The sequence below is a fragment of the Rattus norvegicus genome, chromosome 6 (genome assembly GCF_036323735.1).
Source record: "Rattus norvegicus strain BN/NHsdMcwi chromosome 6, GRCr8, whole genome shotgun sequence".
Lineage (NCBI taxonomy): Eukaryota > Metazoa > Chordata > Mammalia > Rodentia > Muridae > Rattus > Rattus norvegicus.
Window position 1 is genome coordinate 57099928 of NC_086024.1, and position 10221 is coordinate 57110148.

A 10221-nucleotide genomic window follows, 5' to 3' on the forward strand; every position below is an offset into this window, starting at 1 on the left:
CCACAGTTCTTGGGCCTATGGAGACTTATCAGGATGGCTTTTCAAGGAGCGAGTGTTGCAGGAAATACAGGGGCCAGCAGCAGAAAGCCTGAGAGACAGAGGTACCACAACATTCTAGGAGGTATGCCTGTGTGACCTGAGGACATTCCACATCTCACCCTTTCCTCCACAGCCACTGGGAGGAGGCCAAGTCATGTCCTATTGGGTGGCACACATGTAAGCAACAGCAGCAATTGACAAAAATTGAGGAGACTTTAAAAAGCAGCAAGGAAAACCAAATGGATGACTCGGGGCTCAGAAAGCAAACACAAACACAAACAAAACTGAAAGAAAAAATAAACCAAAAACTAGAACTCTTATCTCTGGCTTCCAAGATAACAATGGGAAACTTGAACCTACTCTTGCTCTGAGATTTCAATGAATGTTAGCTGGTCTCTTTCAAATACAGGCAAGAAAATAATTCCATTAACTATTGCTAGTAGGAAGCGATATTCTAACTATTTCAGACACAACTATTTCTTAAGAGTCTATCAAATGTACTATTTCTAGGTTAAAAGGCATTTTCATGACCACCAAAGAAAGAACAAACTTCTTTTCTTCAAACTAAAGAGAGGGTCCTCATAAGATATTCACATCCATTCTTTAATTCATGTTAACTGTAGAAAGGAGAAGAAAAAAATGAGAGATAGGATTTGACACTTCAAATAAATGCATGACTATAAAAGTTAAAATAGGAAGTGACAATTTTTGAGATCTAAATGACCAAAATTCTTTTATGTCGAAGCAGCCACAAAGAAGCGGCACTGATGAGTGCTGCTGTCTCTGAGCACTGTCAAATTAAATGTATTCTGAAATCATCTCGTTTAATGTATTTGCCACATCAAACTATCAATTTCGAGCATTTTATGGATCCCTTTTCAATGCAAACATTTTGGTTTCCTTTTTTTTTTATAACACAATTACTGCTATTTTAGGAGGATGAAAGAAACTTTCTTAATTATGGATGAGAACGTAACTTTTTTAGCAAATGATTTGTAATTAAACCAATTACATTTAGTATTCAAAAGCTCAGAATGTCTCTTCTGCGTGTACTAAATTAGCATTGGTCTAGTCTAGTCTCCTCTGGCAAACTTTGAGTGGGAAAACGACTTCCTAAAAACTTCGAAAAATCTACCTTGAGTCTCAAGAGATTGCTGCAGCATTTGGAACATGAACACTGCTCTCGGAGCCTCTTTAAAGAATCTGAAAGAAGCCCTGATTCATGCCAGGAGCCACCAGGGGGAGTAAAATCCTCAAAACATAGGTGAAGGGCGAAGAACAGGATGAATGGAGGCACCAAACAGGAAAGATAGGCTGAGATAGGTGATGGTCACTGGGACAAGAAGGGGCTGACAGAAGACTCCCAAGAACCTTAGCCTCAGAGGAAAAATAACCCAGGTGACTCCACCTTGTGAAAGACACATTCAGCTCTCTGTGTGAAAAGTTCCAGAGCATGAAAAAACTATGAGGCAACTCTCTGCTAACCAAGTAATTCCTGTGAGGAGAGGGTACTGTGTTTTAACCTTCTGCTGTCTACAGCCTCTGAATCAGACACTGCTCTAACACAAGAGAGGGAGGAAGAGTTAGCCTGACCTGCATGAATTAACGCCCCCCCCCCAAATACAGAAAGGGAGACATTTCTGAGAACAATAGAGAAACCAGCAAAGGCGTGCACAGTGTTTCATTTCAAAACATCACCTGCGTTCTACAAGAAATGAAATTACAAAATGAGTACAGTCTACAAGAAAGGAATTTTGACTTCGAAAAGCATACCATTCTTAGGTGGGAGGATTATCTAAGTGTCTGATTAAACTCTACTGCCCACCTCTCTAGAATATAGGCCCCCCCACGCTCCATGGCTGCTTCACTCGACAGCGGAGGGCTGGAACCAGGTTCTTCCACTGTCCCACATGACACAGAGCCCGGAGCCAGCTCTCCCGTGTCTGGGTTATGCAAAGCCTATAATGTTGCCAACCCTCTTGACCCTCCCTCAGATTCCACATGGACGACCTCCACTCCTCACGAATTGCCCTGGTCAACCATTGGTGAAAGAAATTTTCAAATGTTCAAAACAGTTCTGCTCAAAACTGTTAAACGGCACACTTGATACTAGATTTAATAAGCATTCTCAGTAAGAGTCACCAAAAACCCCATCCAGAGTTGTGCCCTTAGGTTGCTGTCAAAATGCCACAGCATATCTGTACTTTGAACAAATTGCAAATTTTAATGTTTTCTTTTTATGCCAAAACAGAAGCTCAAAATATGTGGCACCTATGGTCCTGGAAACTTTATACTAATCATTTGGGATGCACAGAAAAATACATCTAGGACCAAACAGGACAGTGGACTAATCTTGTTACTGTGCTAGTCTAACACTAACTGGACTTTAGAAGCAACGTGTAAGCGCAAATCCTCAAAAGTACTGAGCACCATGTTTGTGAAACTGGGCATTTTCCTACTCTATCCATCATTAGCCATTCAAAGTGTCTGCAGATGATAGTTGCTTGTGGGCACATTACAGTGAGACAGAAGCTAGACCCATGTTCAGTCAACTTCTTCAGTATACGCACAAAACACTGTGACACGTCCGTGACAGCCTTGCTCACTCTGGAGTCCAGTACCCATCACAGCCTCTCTTCCTCAAAGGGACTGCCAGTAAGCTCAGATGCCTTCTGATCTGGCCTTCTCTAGGACAGAACCCTGTTCAGGTCCTGCCTATTCAAAGGGATTCTGATGCAGAAAATCTACACAGAATTTGGTCAGGACTCAGTTAAGGGAAAAAATAGGGTCTCTCTGACCAATTTTTAGAGCATATTAAACTGTTTATCTTCCTAATAGGCTCGTGAAGATAAACACGCTTCCCCACTTTTAATAAAATAAACTATGAGTCATTTTAATAAAAATAAATGCATATAAAAATGTTAACTTACGGAGGAAAATTTTTCCCTTAAGATAAAAGAGATATGGTATAGATGAGATATATGCTAAAATCATTTTTTTCTTGAATCAAATAAAAAGATGTAGAGAAAGCAAAAGTACAAAAACAAGGGGGAAATGTATTTAGTTTTTATATTTTTCTAGATCTCTAAAAAAGTTAAACATAGTCTACTTTATTTGAATTTAAATGCAGTTTTTAAGACAAAACCTGACACATCAAATTATAAAAACTGTAGCTATTATGAGGTATACTGTAATATTTTGGTGCACACATTTATGGTATAACATTTAAATCTGTTTAAATACACTCGCCACTTCAAAAAAAGCTTCGCGTAGTTATGGGAAAACATTCGATTCTGTTCTCATAGATTTCTGAGATGTATGGTACATTACAGCTAAGAGCAGCACAGGGCTCCCTGCTCTTATTTTTCTGTGATCAGCACTTTCTGAACAACCTCGCAGTTTAAAAATGAACATAGATTTCAGCAGAGTTGAAAACATCAGGCACAGAGGTAGGCTGGGTCACACAGTGACACTCTGCTTTAAAAATAAATGGAGAAACAAACAAAACGGAAACATTAACAACAGAAAAAAATATTTGCCGTCTTTATATAAAGACATATGGTCTTTCTCTCTTCTTCAGTATAAACATTTAGATTATTTAACAGAAACAGAAGTTCAATGAAGTAGATATGCATTTCAGATTAAGAAAGCTCTTCATCTTACCCCTAAAATAATGATAAAATACTGCATCATAGAGAGAGGAATATATAAGGAGTTATTTATTCATCCGTGCTTTAGAGTGTTCTTGAAATGGGAAATGAGAGGAAGCATAGCTGTAATATATATTTAATAGATGAGAGAATGAGTAGGTAGGGATGAAATGACTCAGTTTCCTGACACCATGAAAGAAGATGGCAGATAGAACCTTATTCTTACAATTCAAAACGAGTTATCCGTCAGATGCCTCTACTGTCTACACAATATCATTTACCTGTTTTTCATTCTACTTTAAACAATGGAAAAATAGAAAAACCATGTAAAGTAAAATTTTTAAGACAATGCACAGTGGGTACTTACAAACAGTTGTCATGGGTATATGACACGTGGTTCTGATCTGATGCCCTGAAACATTCGCCAGCAAATGGAAACCAACAGCTCTTGGCAGGCTCACATAATCAATGACATGACAGTAAGAGACAGAGGAGGGTGAGGAGTTCAGGGAGGACCCAGAAAACAAAGCCCAAACACGAAGCAACAACCAGCAGGGTGCTCATTGGCAGGGGCAGCAGAAACATCCCGGAGAAAACTGGCATCACAGTTCCTGGGGATCCAAGATGCCACACAGAACTGGTTCTACCAGAGAGAGAAAAGGGTCCCCATCCTAAGATGTGAATAAAATAAATGGAAGGGTTTCCCTTGGTAGAAAAACTAAGCTTGGGACAGAACTAACTGGAGGAGGAAAATCAGTAACTGCTAGGCATCAGCACATAAGGAGTTTAACCTTGTATTATTCTAAATATAATTTTTTAGGAACTTACCAGTCATGAAAGAAGCAGGAAATTATGACTCCAGAAAAGGAAGGAAAAAAAATTTTATAAAGAAAAAAAAGAAAAAGAAACATCAAAACAGGCTCCTAACACAGAGGTGCTAAAACTAACTGGAAAAATTAAACATTTAAATAGTGATGTAAGTATATCCTGTTGGTTAAAAAAATAAAGCAGTGAAATGAAAGGTACGAAAAAGAACCAAGGAAAATTTCTAAAGATAGAAACGATAATGGGTCAGGTGGAAAATACATGGGATAAAACTAACTGCTATTAGGCGTAGCAGGGTGTGAAAGAGGACCAGACTTGAAGACACAGCAGCGGAAACTACAGACATGACACAGGGACGAAAGGGAATGGAGGTCTTCCATCAGAGAGCTTTGTCAATCTGAGAAAACATTTCAAGTCACACAAAGAGCATACACTGTAAGCCCTCAAGTGGTAGGATGTACAGGTTAGCACATAGTGGCTAACACCTAGCTGTCAGGGAGTTTGGTTCTCTCTTCTGAGATCTGCAGACACTGTATACACGTGATGCATAGATATATATATCTGCAAGCGAAATGCCCACATACATAAAATACTTAAAAACCAAAAAGTTCAGAAATATTCGAAGAAATGAAAAGGCCAATCTGAACAGAATTCTTAATCAAAACCCATAATAATGTGTATAAAATTTATAATTAAATCAACAATAAAATGTATGACATTAGCAAAAAAAGAGGGGAGGGGAAGATCCAGGAATAGTTTTGGCAAAGTTCTCATGTTAGAACATATGAGTGATCGTGTCACTGAAAGAGGCACAGAAGTAAATTAAAGATGGATATTGTAACTCCTAAAGTAACACAGAACAAGCTATAAATGTACATAACAAAGGAAATCATTTAGAAGAAATAATCATTCTGAGGGAACTTACTTTCATACAAGCACTGGAGCATGAGTTTGATCCCCATAACCTATGTCAAAAAGCTGGATATGGTACAAATGCTTATATTCACAAGGAACTTCAGGACATACAGATCCCTGAGGCAGCTGGATATGGCTTATATTCATAGGGAACTAGAGACAGTTGGATCCCTGGAAACTTCTACATAGCAGCGTTAACTACCCAGTGAGCTCCAGGCCAAAGAATGGCTATGCTTCAAAGAACAAGGTGGAAAATGCATGAAGAATGACATGTAAAGTTGTCCTCTAGCCTTCACCTACATACATACATGTACACATGTATGAGCACACACATGTACAAACCACATGAGAGCATGTACAAATGTGCATACACACAAATATGTAACACAAATAAGACATTGGAAAATAAAGATAGATCAACTACAGAGTATAAAAGAGGGTAATGGGGGTTATTACAATTAAAACGTATTATATGCATATATGAAAATGTCACAATAAAATTATTTTATATAGTTAACATGTGTTAATAAAACTCCTTTAAAGCTGGAGAGATGGCTCAGCTGGTTAAGAGCACTGACTGTTTTCCAGAGGTCCTGAGTTCAATTCCCAGCAACTACATCATAGTGACTCATAACCATTTGTAATGGGATCTGATGCCGTCTTCTAGCATGTCTGAAGACAGCAACAGTGCTCATACAAATAAAATAAATCTTAAAAAAACTGCTTTAAAAATAATCAAAAATAAAGTTCAAAAGTAAAAAGTAATGACAAGGTAGGTCAAAAAACTGGGAAATAAATATGAACTTCACCTTTTAAGAGAAACACACTAAATATAAATAGTCTAACTATTCTAACTAAAAGGTTAAGACTGGCATATTTGACTTAAAACTACAATCTATATATTTACAATAAATATAATAACACAAGTGGGTTAAAAAGAAATAAACATAAAAGAAATAAATGTTAATGCTAATCTATAAAAGTGTGACACAAAATAGATTCTGAAGTGACTAATATTGATAATGATAATAATTGGCATTTTCTAATAGTAAAGTGGTTAGTTTATGAAGAGGACATAGCAACCCAAAATATTTATGTATTCAATAAAATTTTAAAAACCAGTTGAACCAAAAACAGTATACAAGAAATCAGCAAGGACAAACAAGACCATCTTATTACATTTATATAAAACCCAATGACAAAATATGAATTATTTAAGGAGCATAAAACTACTTATAAATATAGTTTTATATACCATATTATTGTGTTATTAAAAACAAAGTCAATAAATTTAGAAGGGATTCCATCATACTCATGATTTTTGTGAATCACTCCCCCTCCCCATAGAAATCACATACAAAAAGACAAATGGTAAAATCTTGAGACAGTTGGGAAGAAAAGCAAAATACCTGTAAATATATGTGAAACAAAAGCAAATCTAAAGAAAATCTAGAAATGACTATTATTTCTTTGCATTTGTATGAATGTAAAGTATATGATATGGCATTCTGACACATACATGACACGGTTACTGCAATCATGTGGACAAAATCAGTAGTTTAGTAATCTCCTCTTTAGCATTTTAAAAGCACTTTAATCTGAGTTAGAATGAAGACACAGCCTATAAAACAATGAATGAATAGCAGTTAAGACACCAGTTCTGGATGGTGCCTTAGACCAATTACTGGGAGCACCCTCACAAAAGAAGGGGAGGGGGATGAGATAAGGGGGTTAGGGATTTGAAACTGAAAAATGGGATAACATTTGAAAATGCAAATAAAAAAATACCCAATTAAAAAAAAAGAAACTGAAATAATGACCAAAAGTAATCCACAGCTGAAATGAGGTTATGGAGAAGAGTGGGGCAGAAATGGGTGACATAGAAAAGAGAGACAGAAAACTCAACTAAGCCAAGACTGATTCTCTGAGAAAACCCTGCCAGAGTCCTGCCAGACAGCTGTAAGAGAACAGACTATTGAGAATTCATGAAGCCAGGAGTGGTGACTTGCTCCTTTAATCCCAGCACCCAGAGGTAAAGGCAGGTAGGGCTTTGTGAGTCTGACACTCGCCAGTTCTACAGGCAACCCAGAGCCTCACACTGAGTTCATGTCTCAAAGAGTGGAAGCCATGACATCACCTGTCAGAGTCTGCAGCCGACAACTCTAGGCCTATACACTAGAAATGGACATGGAATGGATAACTCCATAAAAACAACAAGCTGCCAAAGTCAAGAGGAAATAACTGTGACTAACAAACTACTTCGATTGGTCATTTAAACTACCTCCATAGCTCGCTGTTGAAAACAAAAACGGTACAGAAAACTTAAAGGGGTAAGAATGGCTGTTCGTGCAAGTCATCCTGGTTCCCAGGAGGCAGAAGCAGAAGTATAAGTCCAAGGCAAGTCTGGGCTACACATTAAGTTCCAGACTATTCTGAGTTATAGACTGATATACTACCTCACTAAATGAGGGGGGAAAGAAAGAAAAGAACGATGTTAGTTCTGTTCTCTCTCTCTCTCTCTCTCTCTCTCTCTCTCTCTCGTGTGTGTGTGTTTGTGTGTGTGTGTATTTGTATGTGTGTGTGTGTGCACATATGTGTGTCCAGAAATTTCAAGGAAAAATGTCTTCTTCAGCTTATTCTCTGAGATCACCTTTGTACTGATACCTATCAAAAGAAAACACTGTAGATCAAATCGATATTCATCAAACAGAAATCTATGTAATACAAAAAAGTATTATATGCCTTCATCAAACTTCATCAAATGTAACATCAATTCTAGAAGCACGTAGTTGGTTCATCACCTAAGACTCAATTTTACAAAGTACATTAATAGGTGACAACAGTCGCACACCATGAACAAAGCAGAAGGTACATCCTCAAGCTACAGATGTAAATGTTGGGTGCTGGTCAACACCAAGTGCTCTTCATTCCGTCCTGTCAGCAAGACTCCACTCGGCATCGAATGCACACCTAGACGTAATTCTTCCATCTTCAGAAAGGCTTCAGGGGAAGGCACAGAGATTATGTCTTTCTAACTGTGATTCTCCCGGCGACGCACCCATCTTTTCTTCCTTGTTCTCAGAATAAAAGGGCATTCTATCCAACATCGACTTTGCCAACAAAGTAGACTGCTACTGCTTATCTGACTGATTATATAGCTTCCTTTCCTGTCATCACAAAACTCTGAGCATTCTATTTCTACTTCTAGCTCTGAATTGTCCATATGTAATGCTATTCTATTTCCCTTTAGGGAAGTAAATGTGCTTCCCGCTGTTGTAGCTATTCTCTGTAGAACACTGGAGGAACACGGCAAGACCCTAGTGCTATTTCTGTATATGTGTCTGTGCAGGTGAATGTATGAGTATGAGAATTTGTGTAGGAGTGGGGAGTTTATACTAGTTAGAGTTCTCAATCACTCTTCACCCTATTGCTAATTTGGATAACCTGGCTGTCCAGGAAGCCCCAGGTCTACTGCGTCTGCTTCCCCAGTGTGTGAACTAAAAGCACCAGTGCCTAGACTGAGGTATTTACAGATGTTAGCTAAACTCAGGTCCTCGTGCTTGCATGACAAGGACTTTACTGGTCATCTCTCCGGTCCCCGAACAATATTATTGATGTATTTTATATTTATGAATGCATTTTCACATTGATTCTCTTATCTCATTTATAAAAATCCCATGAGCTCACCAGAGAGGATAGCAATGTCTTTATTTTATAGATGAGAAATTGAGGTCAAAACAGGTTCATTGGTTTACACATGATTCACAACAACTTAATTTCTACATAAGGGTGCTTCCCCATCACCTCCAAGCTTCAGAATGATGTAACAGCTTAAAGCCGAAACGTCTTTCTTGACAGTAGTGGCACATGCCAGTGATTTCTTAACAGGCCCACTCAAATACACTCAGCAAATATGGTGCCTAACCTTTTGAAGATCGTTATCCAGTTCATTTACAATGTGCATATCCTGAGTCCAAAACAATCCCCAAAGGTTCAAACCAGCCACAAGGAGCTACTGCCCTTCAGAGAAAAGCTGGACCAGAAAACTCAGGTACAAAATATATAAAGTCCCTAATTCTTCAACGACGTTCCCTTACAAAGAATAAAATTCTCCTTACTAAAAAAAAAGTTTTAATGTATTTTATAGGAATGAAAGACAGGCCCCACTTCAGACAAACCACGGAACTATGCAGTCAACCATAAAAATTGATCATAATAATTAATTTCCCTTCTCAAATTATTTAACAGAAACTAAGTCAAAACACTTAAAGTCTATTTTGGAGAATTTTTTTTAAACCCAGTTTTAGAAGAACTGCCTTTACACAGTTGACAGGAAGAAATGAAGAAGGGTTTTCCTCTACTATAAATAAAATAGAGAAGTACACAAAGGAGAGCGTTTGAGAGTTGTTGATTTGCTGTTCCCCTTGTAAAGTCAGCAAATGAATGTGAAAATAATTCTAGAGTAAATTGTTTGCAGGTTTCCCCAAATGCCTGTAAATCTTTGGAAAATAATCTCACTCTTTCTCTTTTTCTAAAATAGATTCTATCCATTACCAATTAATACTATTGGAGCTGCTGATAGAAGCATTATGAGACTCGGTCCCGGAGCACATGCACGGCTCATTTCGCCTTCATTCTACACGTCTTTATTTTGGTGATTATAAAATATTCCCTGACAAAATTAGTTTTAGTTACAAACTTGGGCATGTAAATTTCACACAGCTACCACTTTTTCTGACACACTGTCAGAATGTCACAGTTTTTAAATAATGATAGTACGCGCCACGCCACC

The 10221-nt window shown here is 37.8% G+C and overlaps 1 protein-coding gene across 30 annotated transcripts in view; it reads right to left on the minus strand.

Moving 5' to 3' along the window:
* The window catches only part of Hdac9 (histone deacetylase 9), an 862183-nt gene that overhangs the window by 610456 nt on the left and 241506 nt on the right, over positions 1 to 10221 (minus strand). The window lies entirely within an intron of this gene.